This window comes from Pavona decussata, unplaced genomic scaffold (assembly GCF_977016875.1).
Source record: "Pavona decussata unplaced genomic scaffold, jaPavDecu1.1 SCAFFOLD_9, whole genome shotgun sequence".
In the NCBI taxonomy this organism is placed as follows: domain Eukaryota; kingdom Metazoa; phylum Cnidaria; class Anthozoa; order Scleractinia; family Agariciidae; genus Pavona; species Pavona decussata.
In genome coordinates, this window is record NW_028145432.1 from 1,210,001 (window position 1) to 1,230,000 (window position 20,000).

Genomic DNA, 20,000 nt, shown 5'->3' on the forward strand with positions numbered 1-20,000 from the left:
ACGAGAGGATAACGTTTTCCAGTGTCACGACATTTTGTAGCTGAAATTTTGCCGAAGAAAACTTGAGATGTTTTACTAAATCCGACTTTGAGAGGCAATCAGCACCATCCGAACAGACTAGATATCAACCGAAATGAACCGTTGGGTGCCGCCCACGATGAAACTAAAACATTCATTCCACTGACAACAAAAAGCTACAAAATCTTTCATTTGATTTCACTGCAAAAGGCTGTTTGCTTGAGTGATACCAAAAAGTCTATTTAGCCTCGTAACGAAGAAAATCTGTGAAGAGGGAATTTGTGAGATCGATCGAACAACGACATGTTTTTGTTAAAGGATACTCGGAACTACATAAATTAACCCGGTACGCAACTTCATGGTTTTTGCTACGTTTGATAATAAATTTTGAAATTGAAAGAAGAGAAAGCAAGATCTAGGTAAGCAGAGGGGCCATAAGTTTTTTTGATTGTGTAATAAAAGTTGAGTTTTTGTGAGTGTTGAAGGGTTTAGTGCCAATAAGAGATATGTTTCGTTTTTGTAAGATCTATATATTGTTTGATGTTATTTTCATTCAATGTGTAATAATTAAAGTTAGGGAAATTATAGTATTCACTCGTCTTCATGAGACTGGAGTAAAAACTAGTTTGACCGCTATAATGAAGGTCAACAGATTTTCTTAGGGATTGTTTTACCATAGAATGTTCATCCTTTCCTTGGAGGTAGTGTATGTAATTAAGTATCTTTTTATTTATGTCAACGATTACTCAGACAAGTGTATAAAAACGCCGTAAATTTTGAAGAATTGAATAAACTGTAGGCATTGAAAATACAGAAGCTCAATTTTTGGACATCATTTTGATCTGATTTAATTTCTCCTTACAATATCACTACAAGATCAACCGTGCAGGTCATAGGAAGACACTAACTGATCAGCAAAGATAACATCGAAATAAAGTGTCCCAAATAGCAATATAGAAAACATACGTAGAGCAGTGAGAATATATACGCTGATAGTGAGGCCGTAATGAGTTAATGTTGAAGAATTAAATTATGCAGTAATCAGAACCCTGGGAGAATGACCCACAAAAAGAGGAAAACAATATTGTTGTAATACTTAAGACACCAGTCGCAGCGACAGCTCGGTAGTTAGGTTTTTAGTTTTTAGCTATATTGTTTAGCGATGGATTTTTGTATTCGAATTTTTAGATGTATGGTTTTCGAGCCTTGGGTGTTTCGTTTTCGAGTTTTACGTGCATCATTTCCTAACATTGCGTATTTTCTTTTCGAGTTTAAGGTGTCTTTTGTTTTCGAGTTCTTATTGTTGTTAATAAGCGACCTTTTTCTTGCCACGACGTACCGTGTGTATTACGATTATTGCGCATTGCTACAATTTGTGACTGTAAGAGACATCGTGGTAAGTTTAAGATATTTTAAAAAATTGTTGCATTTCTGATAGTCAAGTATAGCACAGCGACACCCAACGAGAAAATTTAAGCAAAATACTTCAAATGTTGGCTCCTGTGTTCCAAAACAAATTTGTCTCCTTTGAAATGAGTATTCAAGTGAAATGTTAGAAATACAGATTGATCTTTTTGGATGCTTTAGCTGAAAATTTAAGCCACGAAAATGATAGCTGACCTTTATTCGACTTTTTAACGATGGATGTATTTGCTCCCCACTGAGGCGATCAACTCCCTCCGAACCACAAAACTGTGAACCGTTGGGTGCCGCCCTTGATGGAATTATAACATTCATTCTACTAAAAAAATATAACAATACAGTCGTCTTAAAATCTTTCATTTATTTTCACTGTAAAAATCTGCTTGCTTGTGTGATTCCAAAATTTCTAGTAAGCCCTCGTTACATAAAAAACCCTTGAAGAGGTGAAGGGTCACGGGCCGACCCAACGGTTTTTTTCGGTGAAAATCTGTTTGGAAGTTGTAAATCACCTCAGAAATTCAGATTTAGTTTAAAACAGCAACAACAACAACAACAACCAAAAACTAAAGTTTTCTTCGGCAAAATACTAGGTCAAAATTTCGTTACACTGTAAAACTAACCTCTTTTGTTCCCGAAAAGATAAAAATGCCAAAACGTGAAAAAAAAAAAAAAAAAAAGGTTGGCTAGTATTTTCGTAAAGCAAACAGCAGCTAGTAAATCTGGGAAATAAGATTTTTCTACGTTTTCTCGTTGGGTTCTCTGAGAGAGAATTTCTGGGTTTCATTAAACAACCATATAGAAAATTTTGAAATATAAAGAGAGAATAGCAACCGAATTATCAACCTTTGTGCGGCGAAACGCATGGTGATAGAATTCAACAAAATATTAGCAAAAGGGTTTAAAACGATATATAATTCGTTATTTATTTATTTATTTGAAGTTAATTTTTTTTCACCCCGCGCGTCACAGAATGTTAAATTTACATATGTCTACGTTTTACGAAAGTTCCTTTTTCCACTCAACCGGCTTATTCTTCAGTTTCGACTTTTCTCTCACTTCGATTATCAGTCGAATTGCTGGCTTATTTTATATCCCGAGCAGAGCTCAGAAGATAATTTTCGGGTTAAAAAGTCTGTTGAAGATTTGAGGCATGAAAATGTCGTCTAAGTGTCATTTCTCCTTACAATATCACTACAAGATCAAACATACAGGTAATAAGAAGACAGCAATTGTTCACCAAAGATAAAATGTTTTGGATCCTCTCTTGTTTGGCATCAATATACTAATTCTCCCAAACAGCAGAACAGAAAACATACGTAAAGCATTGATACTGAAGATTGAAAGTTATTCTGCTGTTTGCTTGTGTTATCCCAAAAGGTTAGCGCTCCTTACGAAGAAAATCTGTAAAGAGAAGGAATTTGTGGGACAGATCAAACCACCGCATGTTTTCGTTATAGAATGATAAAATTCTTAAAAGTACGGAACCTAATGGTTTTATCTCCGCTTAACAAGAAATTTTGAAATCATAAGGAGAGAAAACACTAGAATTATGAACCTTTGTTTGGCCGAGCGGAAAATGCAGTGAAATCAGCAAGGAAGGCCTGGTATTGAAGACATACAAAATCTTAGTTTCGCTAGTGCCGCCGTTCGCAGCGACCCGTGCAGGCTAATAACCTCGACAGCTACTTGGGGCAAAAATGTATAAAAATCTTTTGTTCGTGGCCTTTAAATGTTCCATGAGGCGAACACTTCTTTGACAGCAAAGCTCTGTAAGATTAAAACTGTGAGTTAGAAGAAAAAGATATTAAATTTCCGAGGAAAAATATCCGCAACCTTCAAACCAAACAAAGGGAAAGCCCCGTATGTGGCGTGTTGAAATTTTAGTGTTTCTGGCCTCGCCTTTACGTCTAGCATATTGTTGTGCTTATTTCATTCAACAAAAAAACACTCTTCCAATTTTTCTTGAAGTTTTCAAACAACTTCTTTCTATTTTCACCTGCCAACTTTATTGCACTGCAACGACGGACCCGGGCTTTTTTTATATATATATATAGAAGATAGATAGATAGATAGATAGATAGATAGATAGATGCTTTATTAAAACTAAATCGCAATCCGAGGGTTGAATTACATAGTTTTTTACGGGTAATAAGTCGACGTGCGTTTTGAGGGGGGATCAGGCCGGGGGATTATTAAACAAGAGACGTTTGTTAAAGCAATGTTTACACTAAGGGTAGTTTGGTATTTTCTTAACGTACGTCTCGAAGTTTGAATTCTGAATAATATCATTTGATGACATCATCCGCTTTTATTTGGAGTATGCTAGTCACGTGACGCATTTCATCCAATGGTAGGCAAGCGAATGTAGTTGATGGATCATAGGTCATTCGATTCAGAAACCAGAAGGTAAACACCACTAAAAAACGTGTAGACGTTAAAGAGAACTTGAAAATTACAGAGTCGATAGAAAACACGATACACCAGCTGAAAAACGCGTGCGCGATTACATCAACATCGATAAGCTGAACGTTCTGTCTGTTTTTTGGAAGCATGGTGAATCAGTACAGTGTAACATCGATGTGTGTATATGTATTCTCTACTTTTGCTTGTTTGACAGTTACGGTAAAACTTGAATAATGAGTGGCCATAAGTTTGTAATAGACATATTACAGCGACCTTATATTCCTTAAGGCATAAAAATAGTGGTCACGTGTTTGATGACGTCACAGTTGCGCTCAAAACAATTTGTCAGATGGGAAAAGAATGGTTCATTGTGACACGGAGCTTAGCATGCGTGATTGTAACTTCTATCGTATAGTAACTGAATCTGTCCTGAATGGCATAGGTTTTGGTTTAATTAAAAATTTATTAGGAAGTTTAAGAGCAATTCTCCAGGAAAGTGAAGCAAAGTTGAAAATGAAAATTTTTAACCCCCCTTTATTTTTTGTGTGGAGGTAGGTTACCTGGAGAGATGAACAAAAACAGCCATATTTGGATCGGCAGGTGCGTCGTTGCCATGGAAACCGCACTTGATCACGTCGGCCTGAGGTCTAAGTTTTGACCGAAAAATTCACTCTCAAATAGTAAAAATAAACGAGTCTGGTTCTTGAGTACATGTGAACCAATTCAAATGAAATTCATACAGATGGTAGAACCACTCTCCCAGTTTATAAAATTTGCTGTTGTAGTATTTTGGGTTCTATAATCAAGACGACCTTGGTCGTATTACTATGTTGCCTGTCAGCCATTTTGACAAGAAGGAAAAACAAGCACAACCATATTCGTTATTTCTCCGAAAGTACTCTTTCCACAAAAACCAAATTAGCAGCAGAGCTTACATAGATATTGAAATTTCTAAATATCATAAAATCTATTTGGGGAAAATTATATTCTGGCCATGGGTGTTGAAGACCTCCGAGGCAGGTTACAAAAAATTGCAAAATTGGAAATGTTGAGGGCTCCAGTATTTGGTTCAAACAGGCTTTAGATAGTAAATATCAGCTTCAGAGGTTTTTTCATTCATCTTCTCTGTTATCTACATTTGATTGATTAGGTTTTGGCCGACGAATTTGCTGAAATATAAATCAAAACAAAGTCTACCTTGCAACTTTTGGGAATTTCTTCAGGATGCTTTTGTCGTATAGGATGGGTCTCTCTTCAGTTCGCTCGCTCCATTTTCTTGACCAAATCTTGCACAGACTCTAGCGGAAAGGACAAATCTAACTGCCTGGCCTCGCCGAACATCTTCTTTTAAACCAAAGATGATGATGCATTGACCCGAATAAAGAACAGTCTAACAGGTCAAACACAGTCGTGTGTCGAGTATCGAAATAATTCATCAATACAATCCATCCAGGAAGTTAAATAGATGCATCAAGATCACAGCTGAGCAAATGCATGTTTGCGACGATTCTGAATAACGTCTTTGGCTAAATCGAGCCGTACATTCCGTGATGCATGGTAGAGAAGCGAAGAAATCGTTGTTTACGACCTGTTTACGACCAAATATATGTAGACCAGAAATGCGAGTAGCAAAACTGCTGACTGGATGTAGTTTTAAATGCGATATACGCGTTTTTTGTTTGTTTGTTTTTGTAGCTTCGGCTAATTGTCGCAATGGCATTATCTCTTCCTTAGATATTTTTGGTACAATTTATCATTGATAGGGGGATAAAAGGACGACTTTTGATCCGCTTTTATGACTGTTTTACAGTGGTGAATAAAGAGGACAAAATAAAAGCGCTTCACTAGTCGTTTTACGCAACCACATAAGCCGCCCATGTTTCCTGGGTTTGTTTGTTTGTTTGTTTTAATTCATTGCTTATTGGATGTTAAGGATGGCCTGCATGTAAGATACGTCGCTGATCTGGGGCATTAGCGTACACATTAGAAGTTACGAAGTTGGATTTTTTGACCCACCTCTCCTCCAGAAATAAATAAGTCCTCTTCAAGCCGATAAATTTTCACATTCAGTACCTAATACCTGCCTAAATTTTGGCATTCTTTCTGTTTATTTATTTATTTATTTATCTATTTATTTATTTTTTGCTGTTGTTTTTTTTGGTGGGGGAGGGGTGACCGGACGTAAATTTGTGCCGTCGATCAAAAACACTGTAAGGGAAATTTGCATATCGTCGTGCGAAGGAAAATATCCTGGTCGGTACAATGGAAAGTTGGTCTCTTTCAAATCTCAAAAGGGACGTTTCAGTTTGTGAGTGCAGTGGAAACAATATAAAATTCAGCCAATGTCAAAGGGATATTTCCAGGCACGTGCAAGCCTACGGACTTAGTATAAGCCGTGATGAAATCAGCGACGAAATGGATCTTATTCTTTGCCGTGCAGGTAAATAATTATAAGATTTCACGCGCGAATTTTTCATTCTCTTGTCACGAATAGTTTATCATAACTCAATTTTTAATTGCATTTTCACAGTCTAAAGAGCAATCTTTTTTTTTTTTTTTTTTTTTTTTTGGGGGGGGGGGGGGTGGCTATTATGATCTTGCGTTCAATTTTCCGCCCAAGCTTCAGTTCAGCTTCATTTCCTTTGTTTTTGTTTTCATTCGGTTATTCTGTTTTTCTTTTCTTTTTTTTTTTTGGCTTTCTTCACCATTGCCATTGAAAAACAACCCCATCACAAGAGGATACATTACACATACATCCGGTGTTACATCCCATTACATTGTGTTACATCCGGTCAGCAGTCGTGCCTCTCGGACTTCCGGCCTATGCGTTCAGTTTCTTGCAGGAGGGAGGGGTCAACTTCGGCTTTTCGCAATCGGATTGCTTGTCCGGATGATGCGGGCCATCGTGACGTCACTTCCTGTAAAACCCGGGAAGTTTGAATGATTGATAAACTACAACCTCGCCCAATTTTTTTCTTGGATGATCAGTCAAATAATTCTACGCCAGGCCATCAAAGAATCATAGCTATGTATTAACCTATTACCATAATACATGAAAACAGCATCATCGCTCATGAAGTTAATATTTCAAGTAAGAGAACACGCAAAAGTTTGACACTGGTTTATAGCAAATGCGACAAAACAGTGACAGCCTGCGCCTCTTTGAAGAAAGATAACTTGAGAATCCAAAAGAATTTAACAAGGAGGGAAAAGTGACATCTTACTGTGGTTATGAGCTTTCGATTGGCCATTAAAAACAATTATCTTATAACTTGATAAAAATGATCAGTGGGTTTAAACGCATTTCTCCGGTACTGTCTGGCCGAGCGCTCACGAAAAGAAAGGCGAAAACACTTTTTTCTCCAGCTATCGGAAAAGCTACGTTGTAAAGAACCCTTCAGTACTAAGTAATTTGCCAGTTGGTAATTGTTAATGGGCAATGGGGTTTGCTTTTTTTGCTTAATTATGTCACAAAAACAGGAAAATATGACAAGACTTTCCGTGCGAGGCCGAGCGGCTGACGCCAGCTTCAAGGCAAAATAGCCCAAACATTCTGTATCTAAACATCAAAATTCTAGGGGCAATGCACAAGTTTTTTTCTCACAGGTTTGGAATACATAAGGAGGGTTCAATTACTCACTGGACTAGTACTTAAGTTTAACTCAACTTCAACTCTTTCATCATCTTACTAATGTAAATCAACTGAAACACAGCATTTATCGTCGCCTTGCTTATTTGTTTTGTGGATCATAAGTTTATTTTTATGACAAAATGTCTCCGTATTAGAGATCTAGAGAAAGCTGAAATTATTGTGAATATGTTTGGGCAGAAAACTGAGTCAGGAGTACACGATTTGGTGTGAAATTTCGAGAATTTTCTCGCAAAAAGTAATTATCAGTTGTCTTATCAGTTCAAAAGAAAGTCTGTTTCCTCGGGCGTCCGCATATTTGCAAGCTTTTCAAAAATTCTAGGTTGCTCAGCAAAAGTCTTCTTTACAAAGGTTAAATGGCATGGGTAAATTAAAATAAACTCCTTTGAATCATCATTTTGTATCTATCAATTATTTTAATAATGTTAGAGGCAAATTCTATAACTTCAGGTCAAGTTTCAGCAATAAACACAAACTTATAATTTTCACTGTTTTTCACTCGGCGAAACAAACGCACTGATCATTTTTACAGTCGAATATAACTTACTAATCTCAACTGGAACGTTTTCACTAAGATTTGACCTCGTCCCGAGCCAAATGTCTGTTTCACCAGTACTTTGTATAATTAATAAGATGTAATTTTTCTGGCGCGGACAATCTCAGCTTTTCCGATCAGCGCAAGTACACGTAACTCTTCACTGCAATAATTTCAGCATAATTAATGGGTTGAAAATAAATGAACACTTACCTATATCGAGAAAAGAAGATTAAAAATCTATTCAGCAAGAAAACAAGCCCCATCCGGAGCCTGGCTGGAAAAAAAAGTCGTTTGATTCAACAAAATCACCAGCGCCATTTTCGAAACTGTACAAACTCCCGCGCTTCACAGGAAGTGACGTCACGATGGCCCGTATCATCCGGACAGCCGAGCCCACGAGTTGACCTCTCCCTCCTGGTTTCTTGGCTTGTCGACCAGGGGCGGGGGAGAACACTCCATAGCGCCTGGCACTTTTTTTGTATCTGAATCATCCAACAAAAGTTGACGTCACATCCGGTCAATTTGGCGCCCAGCAGCCTGTCTCGGCGTAGTCGAATGATGGCGTCCGGGTCGGGCATGATTTCTTCGGATTTTTGAGCCATCCGTATCAGGAATTGTGAACTGTGGATATGAAAGATGTTGTAAAGATATTGCTTCGACTTCATGAGCAAGGGTTTTCCAAAGGAGTCATTTTTTTCTATTGTTTTGACGGAAAATACGAGACAGCTAAGCGTCGTGTCATGGCGAAAATTTCACACTCTCAAAACGAGTGGCGTTCAGACTTTTGGCTCTTGTGGCTTCTGATCGTTCGAAAGCTGAAATTTTAATAGCCTATCCCGTGTGCAACATAATGGAGGAGACATCGTCAGTCATAGTTTGCAGTGTTAATATCGGGAACCTAATTATCACTCGACGTGAAGGGTTGGAAGCCTGTATCATTGAAGCTGTTCCAATTGTCTTCGTTGTAAGAAACTCGTAATCTTCCAGGTGAGTAAATGTGGTTATCTGCATTTCCAGTTCTTTTCTGCCGACGTGAGTACCTTTACATGTGGGCTTTAGAGTAATAAGTCGGTTTTGTGCTTCGTAGTTCTTTAATAAAGACGCAAGTGACGTTCAATTAATAAATAGCCATAGTAATTCTCTTATCTGAAATGTATTCATATCATGTTGTCCTGCCAGTGCAGGCTTGAGGGGGGCTTGAGTCAGAAAATGTATCTGCCTGGCCTGGTTCATATTGCTAAAGCTAGTGTGAGACAGTTGTTAAAGTTATTGATGTCAAGCCATCTTAAACAATAAATTAAATAGCATTATTGCGAATGACATTATTTCTCAAGTATTGAAAGAAACAACCCCTTCACCCTTTATCTCATCTGCACTCTCACCACTTTGGGTGCTCATGGGTTAAGGCTTTTATACATTTGCACTATATTATTTGCACTATAATTATGCACCTGTGACATCAAATTGTGGTACGAACAAACAGTATGCCACAAGCCACAGACAAGTGGCATGACTGATGTTCTTACCTTGTTTTGAAGTCCTCTTTGGGTTATCAAAGGACACATGGAGGGCCAAATGGACTTTGAAAACTCGTTATGGCTGACAATGTCACTTGTTCATCATATAATTATTTACCAGTTATATCAGTTATGTTAGTTGGTGCCAAATATTTAAGGGTGGGGAATTGTCTTTTTCTGTGTCCAAGGTTGGGGAAGATAACATAAAGTAAAAATATATATATATATATTTGCAAATTCCTGGAGGTTATGTAGCAGCAGTAATTGACCCATACATTAAGTTCAAATAACATTGTCTCCTTTGAACCAATGAAATTCAAAGTTCATTTTGACAAGGAATATTGAGTTCTGTTCAATTCAATGAAAAGACAAAAGTTCAATAACCACACAGTCAGTTCTAAAACCACACATCAATTCAGTGACAGTAGACCAATGTAACAAAAACTATAGGTGATGTGTTTTCAATTTTCTTTCCTTCATGCTTGTCAAGGATGCAAATGAGAGGCCTGCTTGTAAATTTCAAATTAGTTCAATTCAAAGAAGGCTTAAAAATTCAATCACCACACCAAAACAACAAACCCCCTGCCCCGCCAAAAAAAAGGGGGGGGGGATTATATAAATGTATATATATTTATTAACCACCTGGTGTGGGTATTTTTAGTTCAATGGGTCCTGCAGGTAGGGAAAGGGAAGCAAGTGGACAATTCAATTGAATTCAATTCAATTTTATTCACACTTATTACAACGAAATACAATATATTTTATAGTAAGAAAAAATTAAACGTGCAGAGCACTTTATTGAATGATTTTACCTTCTACGGAAGAAGTGCATAGTGGTCAAAGGAGCAAGGCTTTCGTGTTGGCCACTTAACAAATCGACAGCAGTTTTCTATGGTCTATACTCTTATAGACAATAAAATGATGTCAAACAATGTTCAAAACCCAAGTGGAACCACGAGCCACAGGTGAGTGGTTTCACCGCCAAGTTTTGGACATTTTATGGTGTCATTTTATGGTCTATTTAACAATTAGATGGCAAGCTTGAGGTTTCTATCAGCTGTTTCGCCCCTCGCCAACTATCAAAGGCGATAGAAACCGAGAGCGAGCCATCTAATAATTGTTTTAGCATACCTCAAAGATCGATCTATGAAGCAAAAAAATATTTTTATTTCATAAACTTTGATATATTTGTGCAATGATGCATGCTAAATCGCGCGCACTCTGACAAACTGCCGTCTATCGATAGACAGCACCTGTGTAGCCAATCAGATTGCGCGTTATGCGATAGTCACTGAGGTATGCTAAGAGTATAGACCATAGAAAACTGCTGCCAATTTGTTTTTTACAATAACATGGAAAAAGTACGAGCGGAATTGGCAATTTTTTCCATTGAAAAAGCGTGCGCGTTACATCTGACGTCATTTTTATTGTCTGTACTTTTATAGACAATAGCTATGAGCCAATCAGCGCACCGGAATTTGGACAGTTATTGTAAAATACCTCAGTGCAATTAAATAAAATAGGGGAAAGTAGAATTTATAATACTGGTTGAAGAGCTCTGCTAGTTAAATTAGGCTTGGGAGATGAAAATACAACAGTAAGGAAAAAAGTGTTTACAGCAAATATATAAGTATATAGTATACGTTAAATTTTTTTTATTTTATATTTAATGTTTCGCTATCAAGTAGAAAAAGTTTGTATTTCTTCTTAAAGACATTGTGGCGCAGACACTTAACTTCCATTGGAATTGTTTCCCAGGTTTGTGATGCCACTACTCTAAACCGTGCTAAACCATAATTAGTTCTAGAAAATGGTCTGTACAGGTTTTGACTAGTGGCAAATCTGGTATTATATTTATGGATATCAGAAGCTAGGGAAACAAGATCATGGAGTACAGTGGGTGTTTTTTTTTTTTATTGTATTGTAATTTATGCAGAAGGAAACCAATTTTCAACTTAAAAATGTTCTCTAGCTTAAGGATTTCTAATAGAGTAAAATGTTGCATTATCTCTTTTGTGTGCAAAGAAGATGCAGTGAAGGCAGTAATATGGCTTATTTTTATCTTTTTAGATTTTGTTTGGCATGTAGTACCCCAGCTCATTGACCCGTAATTTCAATATGGATATATGAGCGTATAGTATAGTTGTTTAAGCGTATTCATAGAGACATAGTATCTAAGTTTATATAAAATTCCAATTCCAAACAAATATGTTTGCATTATATTAATAGGGGTTATAAGTTATATTACCATAGTTTAGAATCTTCCTTACCTTCATGAAATTTTTAGGGATTTAATGTTTTTAATTTTTCGATTTAATTATTTTATTTTTAGAGATTTAAAAACTCAAAAAGAAAGAGACCAGCAAATCCCCCTGAGATGGCAAGAAAGGAAACAGACAGCAAAAGGAAGAATGCGACAAGACCGGGAGTAACTGCAATGGCCACTTAGCTACAGTGTATATGATTTTTTATAATTTACTGTGTCAAAGTCTAATAAATGTCTGCTGACAATAATTTTCACATTGGTGTACAGCATCATGTTTGATTACATTGACGTATTCCTATGATCCAAAATTTGGTCAGCCAAGCTGTCAAGCTGACCAGCCATATGCCTTAGCTGGGCAGCCACCCACTGGGCCTCCATTACTGTTTTTTTTTTTTTTTTTTAATTTGTTCGCTTTACTTTTTAACTGACTCTTCTTGTCTCTTGACTCTTCTCTCAAGTGCCACAATCCCTGTTTCCCTTTTTACAAGCTCCTCCTTGTCTTCTCAGCAGGGGTTTCATTAAGTTTTGAAGTAGGGGGGCACCTACAGGAGAGTAGCTGGGCAGAAAATTACACTTGAAGTGAATTTCTTTATGTTCAGTTTGAAAGTAGGCAGGTACTGACTCTTGTGTATCCTGGTACCGGTACCCGGGTCCCGCCTTCTAATGAGAACCCCGCTTCTGCTAACTGTATGGCCATCGCAGTTTCTTCCAGTCTTGCTGCTTTCTTCCGTTCGCTGTCTGTTTCCTTTCTAGCCGTTTTAGGGGGATTTGCCGGTCTCTTTCCTTTTGAGTTTTTGTTTAAATCTCTAAAAATAAAATGATTAAAAAGAAAAATTAAAAACATTAAATCCCTAAAAATTTCATGTAGGTAAGGAAAATTCTAAACTACGGTAATATAACTTATAAACCCTATTAATATAATGCAAACATATTTGTCCACTTCCTTCCCTTTCCCTTCATGCAAGACCCATTGAACTAAAAACACCCACACCAGTAAATTTTCTTAATTTTGAGGTCTGCTATCACCCAGGTGGTTAACAAATATATACATTTATATAATCCCCCCTTTTTTGGCGGGGCGGGGGGGGGGGGGGTGGTGGGAGGTTTGTTGTTTTGGTGTGGTGATTGAATTTTTAAGCCTTCTTTGAATTGAACTAATATGAAATTTACCAGCAGGCCTCTCATTTGCATCCTTGACAAGCATGAAGAAGAGAAAGTTGAAAACACATCACCTATAGTTTTTCTTACATAGGTCTACTGTCACTGAACTGATGTGTGTTTTTTGAACTATTGCTATGGTTATAATATTATTTTGACTTTTTGATTTTCAATGAACCATAGGACTTCTAGATTTTTACAACTTTACCAACGGACCACTAATCTGCATCATTGACAAGAAGAAAGTGGAACTATGTACAAGAAAAAGCTACATTATTGGGCAGCTGTTGCCAAATATGATTACAAAGACAAACAATGGATAAGTGGGCAATAGATTTTTAAATGCATGTAAGCCTGGGTATATACTCCATGGGAGAATGCCATGGTTGCACCGGTATATATAATATATTATAATATATTCCATACTATACACACCTTTACAGGGCTATACACACTTATATAGGAGAACACACTTATATAGGAGAATGCCATGGATGCACCGGTATAATATATTACACACCTTTAAGGGCTATACACACCTATAAAGAGATATACACACCTTTACAGGGCTATACACACCTATACAGGGCTATACACACCTATAAAGTGGAACTATATACACACCTTTACCAGGCTATACACACCTATACAGCACTATACACAGCTACACAGGGCTATACACATCTATACAGGGCTATACACACCTATAAAGTGGAACTATATACACACCTTTACCACGCTATACACACCTATACAGCGCTATACACAGCTATACAGGGCTATACACACCTATAAAGAGATATACATACCTTTACAGGGCTATGCACACCTATACAGGGCTATACACACCTTTACAGGGCTGTACACACCTTTACAGAGCTATACACCCCTATACAGCGCTATATACAGCTATGCAGGGCTATACGCAGCTATACAGAGCTATTTACACCTATACAGTGCTATACACAGCTATACAGCACTATATACGCAGCTATACAGTGCTATATACACCTACACAGTGCTATACACAGCTATGCAGGGCTATATGCAGCTATACAGTGCTATATATAGCTATACAGCGGTATAGGCAGCTATACAGGACTATAAACAGCTATAGTGCTTGTACTACTAAAGGTTCTTGCACTAGTTGAGGTCCCTGCACCACTTTAGGTGCTTGCACTACTTTAGGTACTCTTAATGCTCAACCAAACAAGTACTAATACAACCGGAAAGTGGAAAAATTTAGATGAAATCTGGGTGGGAACCAATGAGCTGTGTTCTAGCCAATTTTAGCAGCCCATCCTGCTAAGGCTTTGAAAGAAGAAGAATGACCAACCATGAGCATTGAGGTGCTAAACCAAAATAGCTAAAGACAGAAAAAATTATGACTATACGACTAAGTTTTAACTCAGGACCACTACCAATAATGCCCTCATGCTCACCTGGAACCCAGGCCGGGATTTATCTAGTGCCTACATTAATTAGTAATTGCAACCATCTTCACGAGCTCCTTTTATCAGTTCTTTAAATTCACCATCAATACATTGGAATATTTCCCACTGTAGTAATACTGTCATCAACCTTAATTATAAATAATCCAGAAATCCAAGGATTTTCCCGGAGCTGCCATTAAATTATACCAAAAATTAGAGGAAGATGGTGAGGGGTAATGAGGCAGTGGCGGATATTTACTGTGCATCATATTGCTTTCCGTATCTGTTGTGATCGGGAAATTCATTGGCAATGTCAAGAAGAGAAGGTCTGTCTGTTCTCTCTTAACTTTATAACTGTTTTAAGTATCGTCAGGTTAATAGAGCATTCGTGGGTCATTGTTGAACGAAAGTATTGCCACTTGCATGCAACTTTTTATCACAATGTCTGTTACTTAAATTATCCACGCCTCTATATTTGCCAGTAAATTTTTTCCATTAAAAATTAATTCCATTTCCTTTGCGATTTTTTCCATTCTTAATTTATTTCATTACTTACTAAGTCATTCATCATACATTTTTTTTTTTTTTTTTTTGGGGGGGGGGGGGGGTAGCAAAAGCCCGCACAGACCCTCTATCTGCGGTCCCTGATCATGAAACGCTGGGAATAATAGTATTAAGCAGTAGTGTTGGTATTCTAAATGGGCTTCTCATAGGACCCCCCCTCCCTCCCTTCCCATGGAGTTACTAGTCTCACACTAGCAATATGAACCAGGCCACGCAGATACATTTTCTGACTCAAGCCCCTCCTCAAGCCTGCACTGGCAGGACAACATGATATGAATGCATTTCAGATAAGAGAATTACTATGGCTATTTATTAATTGAACGTCACTTGCGTCTTTATTAAAGAACTACGAAGCACAAAACCGACTTATTACTCTAAAGCCCACATGTAAAGGTACTCACGTCGGCAGAAAAGAACTGGAAATGCAGATAACCACATTTACTCACCTGGAAGATTACGAGTCTCTTACAACGAAGACAATTGGAACAGCTTCAATGATACAGGCTTCCAACACTTCACGTCGAGTGATAATTAGGTTCCCGATGTTAACACTGCAAATTATGACTGACGATGTCTCCTCCATTATGTTGCACACGGGATAGGCTATTAAAATTTCAGCTTTCGGACGATCAGAAGCCACAAGAGCCAAAAGTCTGAACGCCACTCGTTTTGAGAGTGTGAAATTTTCGCCATGACACGACGCTTAGCTGTCTCGTATTTTCCGTCAAAACAATAGAAAAAAATCACTTCTTTGGAAAACCCTTGCTCATGAAGTCGAAGCAATATCTTTACAACATCTTTCATATCCACAGTTCACAATTCCTGATACGGATGGTTCAAAAATCCGAAGAAATCATGCCCGACCCGGACGCCATCATTCGACTACGCCGAGACAAGCTGTTGAGCGCCAATTTGACCGGATGTGACGTCAACTTTTGTTGGATGATTCAGATACGAAAATTTGACGAGTCTTCTGCCCCGCCCCTGCTTGTCGACTATCGCAATATCTGACTCGATTTTAGCCAAAGACGTTACTTTGGATTGTTCAAAGGCATGCATTTGCTTTGTACATCGATCTCGAGACATTTACTTTACTTCCTGGCTGAATAATATTGATGAATTTAGGTGCCCGATGGCACAAATCGCAAGCATTACGACCATGTTTTGGACTTTGTCAACTATTATTTGTCAAGTGTGTGCGGGCTACTTGTATCATCATCCCTGGTCTGAAACACAGCAAACTGGATATTCAATGGGAGTAACTGTTAGTCTGCGCTAGATTTGGTCAAAAAGACGGAACGTGCGAAGGAGAGATACTGGAGAGAACCACGCGACGAAAGCATCCTGAAGAAATTCCCAAAACCCTGTATCAATTTATATTTCATCAAATTTGTTCGCCAAAACCTTATTTACTAAATGTAGGTAGCAGACAAGATGATAAAAGATACTTTTAAAGCTGATTTTCTCTCTCTAAAGCCTGTTTGAGCTAAACACTAGAGCTCTCAAAATTACCAATTTTGCAATTTTTTGCAATTTGTCCCAGGTGTCTTCAACACCCATGGCCAGAGTATAGTTTTCCCCATATTGATTTTATGATATTTAGAAAGGTCAATATCTATGTAATCTCTGCTGCTAATTTGGTTTATGTGGAAAGAGTACTTTCGTAGAAATAACGAATATCGTTGTGCTTGTTTTTCCTGCTTGTCTAAATGGCTGACAGGGAACATAGTAGGACGAGCATTTTCTTCTTGTTTATAAAACCCAAATTATTGTAATGGCAAATTTTATAAACTGGGAGAGTGGTTCTAACATCTGTATGAATTTCATTTGAATTGGTTCACATGCACTCGAGAACCAGACTCGTTTACTTTTACTTTTTGAGAGTGGAACTTTTCCTCAAAACATGGTCCCAAGGCCGACGTCATATAGTGCGGTTACCATGGCAACGATACATTTGCCGATCCAAATATGGTTGTTTTTGTCCATCCCCCAAGGTAACCTACCTACACACAAAAATTGAAGAGGGGTTAAAATTTTTCATTTCCAACTTTGCTTCACTTTCCTGAAGAATTGCTCTTAATAAGTCACGTGACCTACTTTGTTAAATAATCCGTTAACTAAATATTGAAAACAACCATTCAGGACAGATTCATGTGAGGCATAACCATATAGTAAGGAAAATGTTCTAATCGATATTCATCATATATAAACACGGCACCCTATTTTCTATTTCCTTTTTGAGCAAAGAAACAATCATAACCGGTCACGTGACATCTTTTTTTCGACATCTGAGGTTAGAACTGAGTCAAGGTCATCAAGTTCTGTATCCCTGCCAAGTTTGATGGTCTTTCAGTAAATTTCTGCAGAGTAATAATTGTTTCTATTTTTACCCAGACATGGCATTGAGCCATGCCTTAACATGCTTGAGAAGGACGCTGCGAACTCGAAAGGAAACGGCTTTTGGGTGTCAGTAAAACGCGGGGTCGGGGCCGGGGTCATTTTTTTTTTCATTTTTTTTTTTATTTTTTATTTTTTTTTCTTTTTTTTTTCTTTTTTTTCTTTTTCTTTTCTTTTTTCTTTCTTTTTTTTTTTTTCCTTTTTTTTTTAACATCACAGGTCATTTGTGGGTCAAATAAGCCAATATAAAAAAAGTTAAGTCTCTAAAGCTTACTAGCTTAGGATAGGTCATCGGTGACCGGACAACACTCGATGCAGTTCCGTATTCTGGCGGACATTGGTTCCGTGAATTGACTACCTTTTATTCTTCTAAGAAACGAAATGAGGCAAAAAATACAAGGTACGAGACAATATATTTCTTTGAACTAACAATTCTTGAACTAGAATGTGCATGATCTTACTATGAACACCCCCACGGGTTTTCGACGCCATTTTGACGAGTAGGCAAACAGGCTTGAAATAACAGTGTTTGTATGGAAATCCGATGTCAAAATATTTCCATAAAACATCGCTGCTGAAAAATTCATGAATTGGAAACTTTTAGCGCGAGGAAAACGATTTTAGCAAAACAAATTGGAGGGATGTAGCTGTGCCAGAAAGCGTTCAGTCGTGTTTTGAACTTTCCATACATTTGTCTGCAAAGCGAACCAGTCGTGAACTGCTACTAAAAATAGTTCGCGGGAAAAAAATACAGGAAAATGTATGGAAAGTTCAAAACACGACTGGACGCTTTCTGGCACAGTTACATCCCTCCAATTTTTTTTCTTAAAATCCTTTTCCTAATGCCAAAAGTTTCCAATTCATGAATTTTTCAGAAGCGATGTTTTATGAAAATTATTTGACATCGGATTTCCATTTCAAGCCTGTTTGCCTACTCGTCAAAATAGCGTCGAAAACCGTGATAAGGCCTATTTACATGTCAGTTTTAATGTCGGCAATGAGATTTCAGAGTTCTCGTAGAAATTTCCCTAGTTTATTGACGGTATAAAACTGTGAATTTTTCTTTACATTTTAGCACAAGTATTTCAAGAATAACAGTTGTCTCTCAAGTATTTTGAATCTTTTTTTTTTTGTCAGTTAATGCGTCTTTTTCGGAAAGATTTCCAGAGAAATGTTCTACATTCCATTCAAATGCCGAGCTTTACAAAGGAATTTGAGCGCATGTTTATTTCATTCTCGGAAATAATAGTCACGCCTGACATGGATTGACTGTAACAAACGGGCACGATCATGGAAGGCGGCGGGGATGTTCATAGTAAGTTCATGCACATTCTAGTTCAAGACCTTGGTCCTACCTTGTATTTTTTGCCTCATTTCGTTTCTTAGAAGAATAAAAGGTAGTCAATTCACGGAACCAATGTCCGCCAGAATACGGAACTGCATCGAGTGTTGTCACCGATGACCTATCCTAAGCTAGTAAGCTTTAGAGACTTGACTTTTTTATATTGGCTTTAATCCTTATTTGACCCACAAATGACCTGTGATGTTGAAAAAAAAAAAAGAAAAAAAAAAAAAAAAAAAGGAAAAAAAGGAAAAAAGAAAAAGAAAAAAGAAAAAGAAAAAAAATTACCCCGACCCCGACCCCGACCCCGACCCCGACCCCGACCCCGACCCCGACCCCGACCCCGACCCCGGCCCCGGCCCCGGCCCCGGCCCCGGCCCCGACCCCGACCCCGCGTTTTACTGACAGAAACGGAACTTTAATAATTAGCTCAATGGTATAAGTCAAATGAGTTCAATGAGCTTGAACAAATGAAAATATGGTGCATATGTTATAGCCCTGCTTGTCTAAATCACATTTTTTTTTTGTCAAGCAATGTAGCTGATGTTAACAGACGGTCTTGAAGCCCGAACGTAGCCTGTCATTTCAGGACCTGTTAGCCTTTGTTTTATGTCACTCGTTAAGGACACGATTTCTAGCCCAAAAATACAACTCTTGAAAGCACCGTTTCTTGTTCATTTGATTGCTACGGATCATTCTGAAGTGATTTATGATGCAAAGCAGAATATCAATCCTTTCTGGGAAATTCGAGCCGATACCCTTGTGCTAATTTAGCTCAATGGTATAAGTCAAATGAGTTCAATGAGATTAAACAAATTAAAATATGGTGCATATGTTATAGCCCTGCTTGTCTAAATCACATTTTTTTTTGTCAAGCAATGTAGCTGATGTTAACAGACGGCTTTGAAGCCCGAGCGTAGCCTGTCATTTCAGGACCTGTTAGCCTTTGTTTTATGTCACTCGTTAAGGACACAATTTCTAACCCAAAAATACAACTCTTGAAAGCACCGTTTCTTGTTCATTTGATTGCTACGGATCATTCTGAAGTGATTTATGATACAAAGCAGAATATCAATCCTTTCTGGGAAATTCGAGCCTATACCCTTGTGCTATCTGAGCTGATTTTCCAGAAGGTGGCTACAGAAATTGACGTTTTTGTTAACTTTTCTTAAGATATTTATTTATTTATTTTTTTTACCGTTTCCTATTGAATTTCACGTCAGTAAGTAAATAGATTACAAGAGTCATTAGCAATTATTTATAAAATCAAAATATTTCTCTCCCCTCCACCCC

General features: G+C 37.7%; 2 protein-coding genes and 1 long non-coding RNA gene across 3 annotated transcripts in view; 2 read left to right on the plus strand and 1 right to left on the minus strand.

Annotated features, from left to right (window-relative positions):
* Window positions 1-1,235: 1,235 nt before the first annotated feature.
* The window catches only part of LOC146488442 (uncharacterized), a 27,099-nt gene continuing 8,334 nt past the window's right edge, over window positions 1,236-20,000 (plus strand). The window contains exon 1 of the mRNA XM_085117949.1: window positions 1,236-1,414. The gene's annotated coding sequence lies outside the window, so the exon portion shown is untranslated. The remainder of the gene's footprint in view (window positions 1,415-20,000) is intronic.
* LOC146488443 (retinal homeobox protein Rax-like) overlaps window positions 9,468-20,000 on the plus strand; it is a 205,067-nt gene continuing 194,534 nt past the window's right edge. Inside the window, exon 1 of the mRNA XM_085117933.1 lies at window positions 9,468-9,483. The gene's annotated coding sequence lies outside the window, so the exon portion shown is untranslated. The remainder of the gene's footprint in view (window positions 9,484-20,000) is intronic.
* LOC146488444 (uncharacterized) lies at window positions 10,257-15,928 on the minus strand. Its single transcript, XR_014866329.1, has 2 exons — window positions 15,415-15,928; window positions 10,257-12,619 (listed from the first exon to the last, which is right to left on the minus strand). It is a non-coding gene; the product is annotated as an uncharacterized LOC146488444 (long non-coding RNA).